Below are 15,644 nucleotides of genomic sequence, written 5' to 3' on the forward strand. Positions count from 1 at the left end.
TCTTCCCTACACTAATGATAAGGTCAAGAGTCAAGAATGTTCTCAATAGATAGCTGGTTCTCATTAGATACAGAATTATTATTAGTAAAGATGGCTTTATATTAACTATTCTACAAGTAAAAATCTATCTCTATCAAATAACATTATGTTGTAATTTATTTTCCTTAGCTACTGGGGAAGCATTTCAGTCATTTATGTTGTCTATCACCAGAAAGCCATAAAGCTCCAAACCAGACATTCCATGAGAAGACAACTAAGGTCTTATGGCCACACTGAAAATGTGATGCACCTGCCTTGAAAATCTGCAAGGTCCAAATAATTTCACAGTGTTCAATGCTGCAGAGCTTTAGGTGATAATTCAAGTATCTAAACAAATATGAAAACTTTGCTGAGAATATTTCAGATTTGTTTGTAGGCATCTCTGTAAAGTCCTCTGTGTGGATGACATTGTCTTCATCTAGGTAAAAGCTCCTAGTTTTAACATAATTCTCATTATCAACAGTATAGCACCTACAGTGTGTCAGGCACCGTTTAAAGCTTTATAGAGGGTGAAGTCAGCAAGATGGTAGAAGAAGAACTTCCCGGCTTCACTGCCTACCCACAGAAAATCCAACTAACAATTATCCACAGACAAGAACATCTTTGTGAAGACACTAAAACTTGGGAATGAGAACGAAAACACCTACATGGAACACAGAACCATATAAAAACTGCATTAGAAGAGTAAGAGGCATGGTTTCACCTTGACCATATCACTCCTCCCACTCCTCCAAGTCAGCACAGAGCCACAGGGGGGATTCTCCTAAGCCCCCATTTTCTACAGAGGAAAAGAGAACTGAAAGTAGAGATCTAGCTTCCCTAGCATTCTGAGTTGCTTTGAAGGAAGCCCATGACTGTCTTGCCTCAAAGGGAATAATGGAGTAACTGCAGGGCAAGATCCCCTGGTGTCAAACAAATCAAGAAGGTGGAGTTTGCAGTGACTGGTGTGCAGATCTGGGTGGTAGCTCTGTGTTGCTGCCAGCAGCGGCACCTGATCAGAGAGATCAGCTAATGATCTACCCTACCTACAAAGCTGAGTCGGCTGCTCCCAGAAGCTGAACAAGAAGTTCAACCTGGCTTGAGTCCCTAGAAAACTAGCCTCTATGCCCAGCCTCAGAGCCCACCCCAAGGCCCTACCCAGGAAAAGAGATGCCCACCACAGTGCATTTTTTGAAGAGAACAGTGGCTAGACTTGCCCAAACCCTGAAATCCAAACAGCAGCGCCAAACAGTGGCTCCACCCAGTGTCAGAGCCCATCCCATGGTCCAGCCCAGGCAAGGACTATGGAGCATAACCTCTGGACTTGTCTAGAACAGTGATCCATCTAAACCTAGAGCCCAGCCTGCCGACCTGCCCAACTGCGTAACCCAAATAGCAATACTCCCCAACAGGGAAATACACTTTGTGACCCTGCCAGATATTAGAAGCAATCACAGTTCCCAGCCAGCAGCTCCGCCTGATTGCAGAGGCCAGCCAGTAGTCTTGCTGGAAGGTGAAGCTCAGCCAGCAGCCGCATCCAAACTCAGAGCAAAGGCAGAGACCCAGCCAACTAGAGAAACTGACAGCAAGCTCTGCCTCCCTGGGGTTGATATCAGCTGGCTCATCCAGAATCACAGGCTAAAGTAAATAATGAAGTTAAATCTATGCTAAAGAACACCTCTAAAGGATGGAAGAGGTGGCTGTCTCCTCAAATGCACAGACATCAATACAAGGACATGAAGATTATGAAGAATTAGCGGAATAGTGACACCACCAAAAGAAATTAATAAAGCTCTAATAATGGACCCTAAAGAGATGGTCATCAATGGAATGACCAACAAAAATTACACAACAATCCTCTTAAGGAAGTTCAGGAAACTACAAGAATATAAAAATAAAAAGTTAAATGAAATCTGGAACACAATATATGAACAAAATGAGAAATCTGACAGAAAAACAGAAACTATAACAAAAACCAAATAGAAATCCTGGAAATGGAGACAACAACAACTGAACTGAAAAATTAAATAGCAAGTTTTAACTGTAGACTTGTACTAAAAATTCAACCCAAAGAGGAGTTCACCAAGACACATAATAAACTGTCAAAAATAAAAGACAAAAAAATTGAGAACAGCAAGAAATAAGAAACTTGTTACATACAAAGAACTTGCAATATGGCTACTAGAGGATTCTCAGCAAAAACCCTGCAGGGCAGCATAAAATGAGATGATATATTTAAAGTGCTGCCAACCAAAAAAGCTATCCTTCAGAAATGAGAAAGAAATAAAAACTTTCCCAAGCAAAAGCTAATGGAGTTCATCAGCAGTAGGCCTGCCTATTGAAATTGCTAAATGGAGTTCTCTAAGCTGATATAAAAGGCTGCTAATTAATAAAATATACAAAAACACAAAAATCAATGCTATAAATAATATAGAGTCATACTCAGAAAAACCTAGAAGTGTAATAGTGGTCTGTAAAATAATTTTATCTCTAATACAAGGTTAAAAACTATTAAAATTATAGCTCAAGGCCAGGCACAGTGACTCATGCCTATAATCCCAGTACTTTCGAAGGCTGAGGTGGGTGGATCACTTGGGGCCAGAAGTTCCAGACCAGCCTGGTCAACATGGCAAAACCCTGTCTTTACCAAAAGTACAAAAATTAGCCAGGCATGGTGGTGTCCACCTGTGGTCCCAGCTACTTAGGAGGCTGAATCACGAGAATCGCTTGAACTGGGAGGTGGTGGTTGTAGTGAGCCAAGATGGCACCAATGCACCCCAGCCTGGGTGATAGAGCGAGACTCTGTCTCAAAAAAAAAAAAAAAGAAAAAAGAAAACAAAAGTATAGCCCAAATTAGGGATACAAATTACAAAATGATGTATATTTTGACATCAAAATATTAAAATGTGTAGGGAAGGGGAATAAAAATGTAGAGTTGTTGTATGTTATCAAAATTCAGTGTTATCAGCTTGAAATACCCTGTTATGAGTATATGGTTTTTGGAAGCCTCATGGTAAGTACAAAACAACAATCTAGAGTAGAGGCACAAAACATACATAGAAAGAATTCAAAGCATACCACTACAGAAAACAATCAGACCACAAAGGAGGACAGCAAGAGAGGAACAAGGAAACAAAGCATCCACACAACAATCAGAGAACAAACTACAAACTAGTATTATTGAGTCCTTACCTATCAATAATTATTTTAAGAGCAATAAAATCTCCATTTGTAAAAGAAAAAATGGCTGAATGTATAAAAAATAAGACCCAGCTGGCTGGGTGTGGTGGCTCACGCCTGTAATCCCAGCACTTTGGGAGGCCGTGGTGGGTGGATCACAAGGTCAGGAGATCGAGACCATCCTGTGAATGGTGAAACCCCATCTCTATTAAAAATACAAAAAATTAGCTGGGTGTGGTGGCGGGCACCTGTAGTCCCAGCTACTCGGGAGGCTGAGGCAGGAGGATGGCGTGAACCAGGAGGCAGAGTTTGCAGTGAGCCAAGATTGTACCACAGAGCACTTACAGCCTGGGCGACAGAGTGAGACTCCGTCTCAAAAAAACAAACAAACAAACAAACAAACAAACCCAGCTATGTGCTGCCTACAGAAGAGTCAACTCACTTCTTTTTTTTTTTTTTTTTTTTTTTTTTGAGACGGAGTCTCACTTTGTAGCCCAGGCTGGAATGCCTCGGCTCACTGCAAGCTCTGTCTCCTGGGTTCACGCCATTCCCCTGCCTCAGCCTACGGAGTAGCTGGGACTAGAGGCGCCTGCCACCACGCCTGGCTAATTTTTTATATTTTTAGTAGAGATGGGGTTTCACCGTGTTAGCCAGGATGGTCTCGATCTCCTGACCTTGTGATCCACCCACCTCGGCCTCCCAAAGTGCTGGGATTACAGGCATGAGCCACTGCGCCTGGCCCGAGACTCAACTCATTTCTAAGGACACAAAGAATAAAAGTGAAAGTATGAAGAAAGATATTCCACGCAAATGGAAACTGAGAGAGGCAGGACTAGCTATCCCTTTATCAGACAAAATAGACTTAAGCTCAAAACAATAAAAAAAGGCAAAGAAAGTCATCATGATAAAGGTGTCAATTCATCAAGAGGATATAACAACTGTAAATATATCTGTACCCAACATCAGAGCACCTAAATATGTAAAGCAAATATTAAATAATTTAGACAGAAATAACTTACAATGCAGTAATTGTAGGGGACTTCAATAACTCACTTTCAACAACGGCAGATCATCCAGATAGAAAGTTAATAAGGAAACAATGAACTTGAACTACATTTTAGACCAAATGGACCCAACAGACATATACAGCATATTCTATCCAACAGCAAGGGAATAGACGTCTTCTCAAGTGCACACGTATCTTGCTTCAGGATATGTCATATGTTAGGTCGCAAACCAAGTTTGAACAAATTTAGGAGAAATGAAATCATATCAAGTATCTTTTCTAATCAGAATGGTATGAAACTAGACATCAATAATAGGAAAAATCTTTGAAATGCCACAAATATGTGGAAATTAAACAACATGCCCCTCAACAACCAATGGGTCAAAGGAGAAAACAAAAGAGAAATCAAAAAACATCTTGGAACAAATGAAAATGGAAATGCAATATACCAAAACGTATGGGATACAGCAAAAGCAGTTCTAAGAAGGAAATTTATAGCAACAAATACTTAAATAAAAATAAACATCTCAAATAAAGAACCTAATGGTACACCTCAAGAAACTACAAGAGAAGAACAAATTTAAGCCCAAAGTTAGCAGAAGGAAAACAATTCAAAGATCAGAGCAGAAATAAATACAGACTACAAAACCAGGGGGAAAAAATCAACAAAACAAAGAGTTTTTTGAAAAGTTAAACAAGACTGACAAACCCTTAACTAGACTAAAAAAGAAAAAGAGAAGACTTAAATCAAATTGGAAATGAAAGAGAAGATATTACAACTGGTACCACTGAAATACAAAGGATAATGAGCGATTACTATGACAAATTATATGGCCACAAATCCAGTAAACTAGAAAAAAATGGATAAAATTCCTAGACACATATAATCTACTAACACTGAATCAAGAAGAAATAGAAAACAGAAGAAACAGAGAATCTGAGCAGACCAATAATGAGTAAAGAGATTGGATCCATAATAAAAAGTCTCCAATCAAAGAAAAGCCCAGGACCTGATGGCTCCACAGGTGAATTCTATAAAAGGTTTAAAGAAGAGCTAATACCAATCCTTCTCAAACTTGTCCAAAAAAATCAAAAAGGAAGGAATACTTCCAAGCTAGTTTTAGGAGGCCCTGATACTAAAGCCACAAAATGACATAGAAGAAACTTACAGGGCAATATCCTTGATGAACATAGATATGAAGATACAAAATCCTCAACAAAATACTAACAAATCCAATTCTACGGCACATTAAGAGGATTATTCACAATGATCAAATGAGATTTCTCCCTGGGAGAAATGCAAGGATGTGTCAACATATATACATCAATAAATGTGATGCATCGTATCAGCAGAACAAAAGACAAAAACCATAGGATCATTTTATTAGATGCGGAAAAAGCATTTGACAAAATTCAACACCCTTTTATAATAAAAACTCTCAACAAATTAACGGCCACATACGATAAGCCTACAGCTAACATTATACTCAATGGTGAAAAGTTGAAAGCTTTTCCTCTAAGATCAGGAACAAGACAAAGATGTCCACTGTCAGCAAGCACTTTTATTCATAATCCTACTGGAGGTCTTTGTCAGAGCAATTAGGCAAGAGAAAGAAAGAAAAGGCACTCAAATAGAAAAGAAAGACATGAAATATTACCTGCTTGCATATGACATTATCTTACATATCCAAAACCAAAAAGATACCACCAAAAGACAGAACTAATAAAGGAATAAGGTCCCAGGATACAAAATTAAGACAAATGTAATCAATAACAATGAACGATCTGAAAAGGAAATCAAGAAAATACCTACATATAATAGCTACAAGAATGTAAAATACTTAGGAATAAATGTACTTAGGAATAAATTTAACCATGGAAGTGAAAGATTTGTACACTAAAAACCGTAAAACATTGATGAAATAAATTGACAAAAAAATAAATGGAAAGCTATTCTGTGTTCACGGACTTGAAGAATTAATATTGTTAAAATGTCCATACTATCCAAACCAATCTTCAGATTCAATGCAATCCCTACGAAAATTCCAATGTCTTTTTCCCCAGAAATAGAAAACATAATCCTAAAATTCATATGGAACCATAAAAATCCCTGATTAGCTAAGGCAATCATAAGTAAAAATAACAAAGCTGGAGGTATCACTACCTAATTTTAAACTATATTACAGAGCTATATAGTAATTAGAATAGCATGGTACTGGCATATAAATAGAAACACTAAGAAACAGAACAGAACATAGAGCCCATAAATGAACCCACACATTTACAGTCAATTGATTTTCAACAAAGGTGCCAAGAAAACACAATGGGAAAAGGACAGCCTCTCCAATAAAGGGTGTTGGGACAACTGGATATCCATCTAAAGAAGAATAATTTGGACCCTTAGGTCATACCATATAAAAAATCAATTCAAAAACGGATAAAAGTCAAGGTGTGGTCTTGAAAGGACTTGAAACTGTAAAAAAACTAGAAGAAAGAAAACATAGGGGGAAACTTCCATGACACTGGTCTGGGAGGTAACTTTTTGGATTTGATCCCAAAAGCTGAGACAATAAAAGAAAAAATAGACAAATGGGATTACATTAAAGTAAAAAGCTTCTGCACAGCAAAAGAAATAATGAGAATAAAAAGACAACTAATAGATTAGAAGAAAGCCATACATCTGATAAGAAGCTAACATTCAAAATCTATAAGGAACACAAAAATGGCAAGAAAACTACCCAATTTAAAAATGTGCAAAAAACCTGAATAGATGTTTCTCAAAAAAAGTCATATAAATGACCAACAGATATATGAAAAAATGCTCAACATCACTAATCATAAGGAAAATGCAAATTAAAACCACAATGAGATATCACCTCATGCCTGTCAGAATGACTATTATTTTAAAAAATGGAAGATTGTGATGAGAGTGTGGGGGAAAAGGGAACCCTTGTACACTGTTGGTGGGAATGTAAATTAATACAACCATTTTAGAAAACTGTATGGCAGTTCCTCAAAAAACTAAAAATAGAATTACAATATGACTTAGCAATCCCACTTGAGTACATATCCTAAAGACTTGAAATTGGCATGTTGAACAGATAGCGCACTTCCATGCTCACTGCAGCATTATTTACGATAGCCAAGTTATGGAATCAATCTAAGTGTCTATCAATGGATGAGTAGATAAAGAAAATATGACATATATACAAAATAGAGTACTATTCAGCCTTCAAAAAGAAGCAAATCCTGTCATTCGACAACACGGATGAGCCTGGAGGACATTACGTTAAGTTAAATAAACCAGACACAGAAACACAAATACCACATGGTCTCACTTATTTGTGGGATCTTAAACAATAGAACTCATAGAGGCAGAGAACAGAATGGTAGTTACCAGAGGCTAAGGGGGGAGGAAATGGGGAGGTTTTAGTTAAAGGGTACAAAGTTACAGTTAGGAGGAAGATGGTTTTTGAAATCTATTGCACAACATGATGACTATAGTTGGTAGGAATGCATAGTACATTTCAAAATTGCTAATAGAATAAATTTCAAATGTTCTTATCATTAAAAATGCTAAGTGTTTGAGGTGATGTTTTAGTTTGAATTAATCATCCCACACGGTACACATATAATATCACTTTGTACCCCATAAGTGTATACAATAAACAAATATATGTTAACTCATTTATTCTTCTAAAAATCCTATGAGTTAGGTACTATTACATCCCCATTTTACAGATGGGTAAACAGAGGCATAGAGAAATCCAGTAAAAGCTAGAAGTGGCAAAGCAAGGATTCAAACCCAGACAGCCTGGCTCTTAATTCTGCAATGCAGCCTCTTTTAGAATATCAACTGTAGCAACTACTCATCCTATTTCTAGAACAGCTATGCTGATTCACAGAATCAGTATATACAGAAACAAAGACCTCTAGAGAAAGTACAATTTTGAACTGTCAACAACTTGTACAGAAAAACCTATCTGAGAAAACTAATGTGTACAGGATCATCATTTGAAGGTCACACAATCATCACTTCTCTGGGTACTCCAAATTCTATCTTTGGGTCAAAATGGACCTCTAGTCACTTAGCTACTTGAAGCATATAATCACAGTCTCTTTCGGAATTATTTTCACATGGTGTGACCTTAAGTTCCTCTGGGGTAATGGGTGGTGTTGTCTTAAAGGCCTCTGGAAACTGACTCTGGGTTGGAATGATGACGAGGCTATGCCTCAGCTCTGCTCTCCATAGACTGGTCACTATTTGTCCCCAACAGAAAAAGCTAAAATATCTTGCAGCCCTATGGTCCCTGGATGCTGAGCAGCTGACATTCCCAGACAGCTCCCTAAACTCCAAATCCAGCCCATGATTCTAACCTGCTCATTGTGACGAGGCTGCTCTCATGTTTGAGCTATTGCAGGGAAAAAGTGTAATAAGAAGTCCCTCCACTGGGTCACAAGTTCATATTGTAGGTCCGGTGTGCCCAGGCCCTGAAAGGGGACTTTGAGGGATGCAAAGGATAGCGGGACTCATGCCTTCACTTCTTTTTTTTTTTTTTTTGAGGCAGAGTCTAGCTTTGTCGCCCAGGCTGGAATGCAGTGGTGCAATCTTGGCTCACTGCAACCTCTGCCTCCCAGGTTCAAGCGATTCTCCTGCCTCAGCTTCCCAAGTAGCTGATGACAGGCGCCTGCCATCACACCCAGCTAATTTTTGTATTTTTAGTAGAGACGGGGTTTCACGATGTTGGTCAGGCTGGTTCAAATTCCTGACCTCAAGTGATCTGTGTGCCTTGGCCTCCCAAAGTGCTGGGATTACAGGCATGAGCCACTGCACCTGGCTTCATGCCCTCACTTCTGTCCTGCTGTCCCTGGTTGTCGTGTTCAGCAGTACATTGGTCCTGTGAGTTTTCCCTTTCTCCATTAGAGCCCATTCTTTGCTCATGCCATGTGATAGAGTAGGGTTCATCTTGAACCCTAGTTTACGATGTGAGAAGACCCCAGGGGTGGGGGTGGGGTTCAGTCCTATATGACAGTCCTTGATTGTTAACGAACAGCAGCCATATGGAATCCTATACTACCTCTACAACAGGAAGGTGATCAAGAATTTTGGTCCTCCCATCTCTTAGTACTTCCTGTATGAAGCTCTCTGTATAAAAGTCCTTATAAGTACTTTAGAATTAAGTGCCAAGAAATGCTTAACTTTCTTGGCCAGGTGTGGTGGCTCACACCTGTAATCCCAGCACTTTGGGAGGCCGAGGCAGGCAGATCATGAGGTCAGGAGATTGAGACCATCCTGGCTAACATGGTGAAACCCCATCTTTACTAAAAATACAAAAAATTAGCCGGGCATGGTGGTGGGCGCCTGTAGTCCCAGCCACTCGGGAGGCTGAGGCAAGAGAATGGCGTGAACCTGGGAGGCAGAGCTTGCAGTGAGCCGGGATCGTGCCACTGCATTCCAGCCTGGGTGACAGAGTGAGAATCCGTCTCAAAAAAAAAAAAAAAAAAAAAGAGATGCTTAACTTTCTCTTAGGAATTGATACATTTTCTTCCTTCTGATAATGAGAATCAGATAGCTGATTCTGTTTCTCTCTTATCTTTGGCTTCATGAAGTTTAAAGCCAAGTTTGAAACTTATCTATAGCAATTTAAGTTAGTTTTATGGTTTGAATATTGACATTTTTCTTTTTTTCTTCCAATATATTCTTGACGCAAACTGTAAATGATACAAGGAAGGAAAGAAGGGCAGGAGGGGAAGGACAAGGACGGAGACAGACAAGGAGAGGGAAACAACCTGAACAGTACATGCGCATAACAGCATGTCTAGCAGCCCAGCCCACACAGAGGTTTCTGGCTGAGATGCCTGTCTAAGCCAGGCCTGGTAAGAACCAGCTCATTTTAAAATGGAATCTTCTGGGTAATCACCTGTCCCCCCCCCTTTTTTTTTTTGAGATGGAGTCTCGCTCTGTCGCCCAGGCTGGAGTGCAATGGCATTATCTCGGCTCACTGCAACCTCTGCCTCCTGGGTTCAAGTGATTCTCCTGCCTCAGCCTTCTGAGGTGGCTTACAGGATTACAGGGGTGCATGGCACTGTGCCCAGCTAATTTTTGTATTTTTAGTAGAGACAGGATTTCACTATGCTGGCCAGGCTGGTCTCAAACTCCTAACCTCGTGATCCGCCCACCTCAGCCTTCCAAAGTGCTGGGATTACAGGCGTGAGCCACCACGCCCAGCCTCACCTGTCCCTTTTAACAGGACTGTCAAAAAATCTATGAAAAGCAAAACTAGATTTGACTCTGTATTGTGCATCACTGTCATAATTACCTGTAAACATCAAACACAGACATTTTGTTTTGGGTGCTTGTTTTAAGAGGCTGAAAGAACATAGCTTGAGCACTCCCTTCTCCCTGATTCCAGGTGGAATTTTAAACACTAGCAAGTTAAAAAATAAATAACCATCTAAAGTGCTTTATGAAACAAAAAGAAATAAGGTGTTATAAAATGCAGATACACCAAATGCCACAATATCATTCTTAGAGCATAATATTCTAAATATAGCAGCACTTTCAAGGGTGAACTTTACAGGCAGAAGGTAGTGTCAATTTGTCAACTATTAGGTCTCATTAAAAAAAAACTGCATTTCTACTCAGCAAGATTCACATTTAAACGATTCATAGCTATGCAGCTGTCAGTCTTCTGACAGCTTGTTAAGGCCAATCATGAAGTAAGGCAAAAATCCTGCTGCTCCTGTGTCCACACCTAACATCAGTGGTATCCTGAGACAGATATAGGCATCATTCTCTTCCATGCCACTTGCCATCACCCCATCTTGACCTCCTCTTGCTGAAGGGCCTGGGAAGGCAGTAAGACCACTAAGTATGCGTACTGAGGTCTGGAAGCAGCACAGAAATGAAAGAGTGGGAGAAGGAACATGATTCCCTTTGGGGGGCAGGGCACAGGTGGCCATGCTCTCTGCACAGGACACAATGAGGGCCTCTGAGAGAGAAGAGAAAGTGTTGGAGGCCTGCAGAAGGTGAGCATTTCTATGGAGATTCTTTAGGGAGGCCTAGTTTGTGGCACGAGGGGCCATGTGGGTCCCAGGAGAGAATGAAGCAGGAGGCTGATTTGGGTTCAAAGTAGAGAGGTTAGAAATGTCCCTGTCTCAGTCTAGATTGTCTATACCAGCAGACCAGGTAGGAAAGGAGGCAGGGATTTGGGCAGACATTCTCTAAGAATAAAAGCATACATTTGGCTGAGTGTTCCTTGTGTACTGTCTGGGAGCCTGAATGCAACAGAAGTCAGTGAGATGAGGCATTTCAGCAGCAGGAGGTGGCCACTAAAGTGGGGAGTTTAGATTCTCTTTAAAATTTTCTGATTTTCCTGGATGATACACGTAAGCATTCAAATCCTGTTCCAGGACCATTCAGATAGAAAACAAACAGAAACTTCTGGAATAAGATGTGGGGTATGGTGGTTACAAGCACAGGCTTTGGAATCAGGCAGCCTGGGTCTAAAATGTGGCTCCCAGATTCTCCCACTTTGCTGCTGTGGGTTTTAATTGCCTCATGGGGATCATACCTAACTTTTAACTGCTGTGAGGGCTAAATGAGAAAGTATCAGTAAAACACTCAGCACAGGCTTGGTATAAAATAAATAACCAAATAATAGTTGTCAGAAATTATAAAAATGATGATAAACTAAATATTCAACTCTTCATGTTTACCTGGGTGTGCTTAGCACTGCCAAAGTTGTAGCAAAGAGCAACAAAACAACTAAGTCCAAGATGGTGGTTGCCTTCTGGCTGTAACACTGAAATCTGAAACTTAGAATTAAGAATCCAGAAACCTCAGAGAAACCGTTATTTCAAGGGATGGGTTAAGGGCTCCAGATCCACAAGCGGAAAGAAAAGACAGAATGCATCTGGAGGGTCTTAGTGTTAAAGGTGCTAAAAATGGAAGCTGCAGAGACGGCCTTCTTTCAGTTCTATAAACATTCAGGCACAGAGGTTTGGAATTTCAATCAACAGAGGATCATAAATACAAACTGTAGACCTAGAAAACCCTCATCACTCCTATAATTAAAAACAATTGACAGGAACACTACATTCTAGTTATTGACAGTTTTCTTCTTCCACTGCTCCTCATGCTAAAAGATCCATCAGAACACAGCCCCTATCTCCTGACAGCTTTCACTGCCCTTTCATTAAGCCTAGCTGGAAATGAGCTTCCAGCCGAGAAGACTGTGGACATCATCAGGGACAAGCTGTCCCTTCAGGAGCAAAGGTGGTGAGGCCTGCCTGAAGGCAGGGTCTGTGCCCCTGAGCTGGTGAAGAGCATTTGCTCCCTTTTCTGCCCTTTGCCTCACAAAGATCTATACTGACAATGTCAAGGGTCACAGCTTTGTGGCCTCTGGCCAGGAGGAGCTGAGGTAACAACCTCACAAACACTACTTAGGGAATAATGCCATGCTGCAGAGAGGTGGACAAAGACGGGGTCTCTATAGCTCTGACACGTGTGTCTTGTGTAGAAATACAAATCACCCAGGGGCAAATCACTAATGTCAAAAGCTTTCAGAGGCAGCATTCTCTACTGAGTATGAAAAGATTCCCGCTGCCTGAGAAACTATAATGTAGACAGTAAAATGTAAATATATGCAAGAAGCTTGCTGGCTTACATAAATAGTCCACTAATATCACCATCAAGAAGAAAGTGCCCCGTGGCAGATGGCTGCATGATGGGGGAAGGGAGCACCTACTAAGGCCTGTGTGTGTGTATGTATGAGGGCATGTGCATGTGTGTACATGCTGGGTGTGGTCTGGACTCAAACTCCAGCTGGCACTGTCATCTTCCATTATGAAGGGACCCCTGAACTGAGCCCGTTGCCCTCCCCTGCAGCCACTGCCCCTAATTGGAACTGAGGCCCTCTGTGGCTATTGCAACCTACTGGCTTTTGGCTGTTTGGCTGCCTGTTTTTCTTGTCAACTCACGCCTGCTCTTTATTGGGTAATGTTTTAGTAGATTTTTTTTATTACTTTTTAGCTCCATGGTTATTTTTAAATGGGAAAAACAATGCAAGAGAGATTTAAAAATAGTATTTGACTTTTCTGACTATAAAAATAAAATAAGGCAGAAAATTAAAAAAAAAAATAAAAACCCTAAAAAAAAACCCCAAGTGACAATCTTAGTCAAAGATATTTTCATGTTTTTCCTTTTTGTCTTTTATTCTCCATTCAAACAAATACTTTTATTCATTTATTTTATATTTTGGGACAGGGTCTCACTCTGTCACCCAGGCTGGAGTGCAGTGACCCAATCACAGCTCACTGCAGCCTTGACCTCCCTGAGCTCAGGTCCTCCCACCTTAGCCTACTGAGTGGCTGGGACCACAGATGTGCACCACCATGCCTGGCTAATTTTTCTGTCTTTTGTAAAGACAGAGTTTTGCCATGTTGCTGAGGCTAGTAGATGCTATTATTTTAAAAATAGTAGAGGTCAGCTGGGCATGGTGGCTCTTGCCTGTAATCCCAACACTTTGGGAGGCCGAGGCAGGCAGATCACCTGAGGTCAGGAGTTTGAGACCAGCCTGGCCAACGTGGTGAAACCCCGTCTCTACTAAAAATACAAAAATTTGCCGGGCATGGTGGCAGGGGCCTGTAATCCCAGCTATTCAGGAGGCTGATGCAGGAGAATCGCTTGAATCTGGGAAGCGGAGGTTGCAGTGAACCAAGATCATGCCATTGCACTCCAACCTGGGGGACAAAAGCGAGACATCATCACACACACACACACACACACACACAAATAGTAGAGGTCATACCATATACTGCTTAGTCACCTGTTTTACCTAGTGATGCACTAGGGAGTATTTTTCATTTTACCAGATATTAACTAATAATATTACTGTTAATGTCTGCATATATTTGATCCTATGAATTTAGCATATTTTATTCAGGCAATCTCCTACTGACTACCATTCAACTGGTTTTGGTTTGATTGAGAGTCTTTGGTGAGGAGACCCATGAACAAGTGCCAAGGTCTAACTTGGATGATGCCTATTCTTTGTCACAGCCCACAGCACAGATGGAAGAAGTGCACATATTAATAAGAGTAAGCTTTTCACTGCAACTGCTCAGGACTCATTTTGAAGAAGAGACAGATCTCTAACAAGATTTTGCAGGTAGGTAAAACAGAGGGCCTATAATTAGGTTATTAGAATAAAGATGGCTCTGTACTGATTTACTCCTCTCTAGGAAGGAATTTGGTAGGACCCGCCACATGGGTAAGCTTTCTCAAGTCAATTCTCTTCACATGACAACTGCAAAGAAGCTGGCAGGGCCAGGGCTTTCCCAACAATGGTGCAGGGCAGAGGCCGCAGCACCTGCTCACATCTCTCTTCTTCTCATCCGATAGGACTGAAAACATTCTTTGTAGACCAGGGCTGGATTTGAACCCCTTAATATATTATACTTCTGTTTTATTTCTTGATCCAGTTAATCCTAACCCTACGCTTTTTATAAAATAGTTGTATCAGTCCCATCAAACAACTGAGAAAGCACTAGGATTAATTCAGTAGATTTTTGTAGATTCAATATAAATATAGAAATATACTGGTATTATAGAAAAATACCTCTGTTGGAATTTTTCAATTAACTCAAGCTATGAAGGATACTCCATAGGCAAGAGACAATTATTCTTATGTGCCTGAGGCCTTGGGAGCTAAGATGTCATCTGCAGGAGGAACCTCAGAGATACCAGAATCCCAAGAGAAAAGGGTATAAATCTTCACAGTTTGTGGAAAGGAAAAAACTTGGCTCCCCGTCACTAGAGCAACTAAAGTTCAAGAGTTAAGGGCCTCGTGAGAAATCTGAGAAATGGCTGGATGCAGGCCATGAGTGGGTCATTAAACTAATTTAGTGGGTTAAAATAATCAAATGAAATAGAAATGTTAGAGGTTATCACATGAAGTAAGGGTAATTACTATTTCATGAACCATACATATGGGTGTCCATGTATATGTATATAGATTTGAGTGTGTTCATGTGTTTGCATACAAGTATATGCCAAATATCAATAGAAAGTATCTTTTACTGTGGGTCATGGTCAAAAGTTTGAAAACTGTTACGCCATAAGAAGCTAGATATAAAAAAAAAGTAGAACTATTAAAATTATACATTGATCAAGCGATTCTTGATTCTATAAATAGGTATTAGAAGGTGTCACCCAAACTTTAAATGTTCCTTTAGAGATTCTTTCTCTCATGTGAGAATTGGAAAGGGTTGGCAGAAAATTCCCATCTTAAATGGCTTAAAATAGATGTCTTAAGTGAAACTTATCCTCAGACCTTGTATCTCCATACTGTGACACAACTTTAAGAGTGCTTACATGAAGGTCATCCTGCCTCAGCAAACAGGAAACTTAGCACTATTTTTTTGGGGGCGGGGTGTG

At 40.3% G+C, this 15,644-nt stretch overlaps 1 protein-coding gene across 2 annotated transcripts in view; it reads right to left on the reverse strand.

Moving 5' to 3' along the window:
• Nucleotides 1-15,644, reverse strand: part of COG5 (component of oligomeric golgi complex 5) — a 360,750-nt gene that overhangs the window by 9,544 nt on the left and 335,562 nt on the right. The gene's annotated exons all lie outside the window — the stretch shown is intronic.

Source organism: Pan troglodytes, chromosome 6 (assembly GCF_028858775.2).
Source record: "Pan troglodytes isolate AG18354 chromosome 6, NHGRI_mPanTro3-v2.0_pri, whole genome shotgun sequence".
Taxonomy (NCBI): Eukaryota; Metazoa; Chordata; class Mammalia; order Primates; family Hominidae; genus Pan; species Pan troglodytes.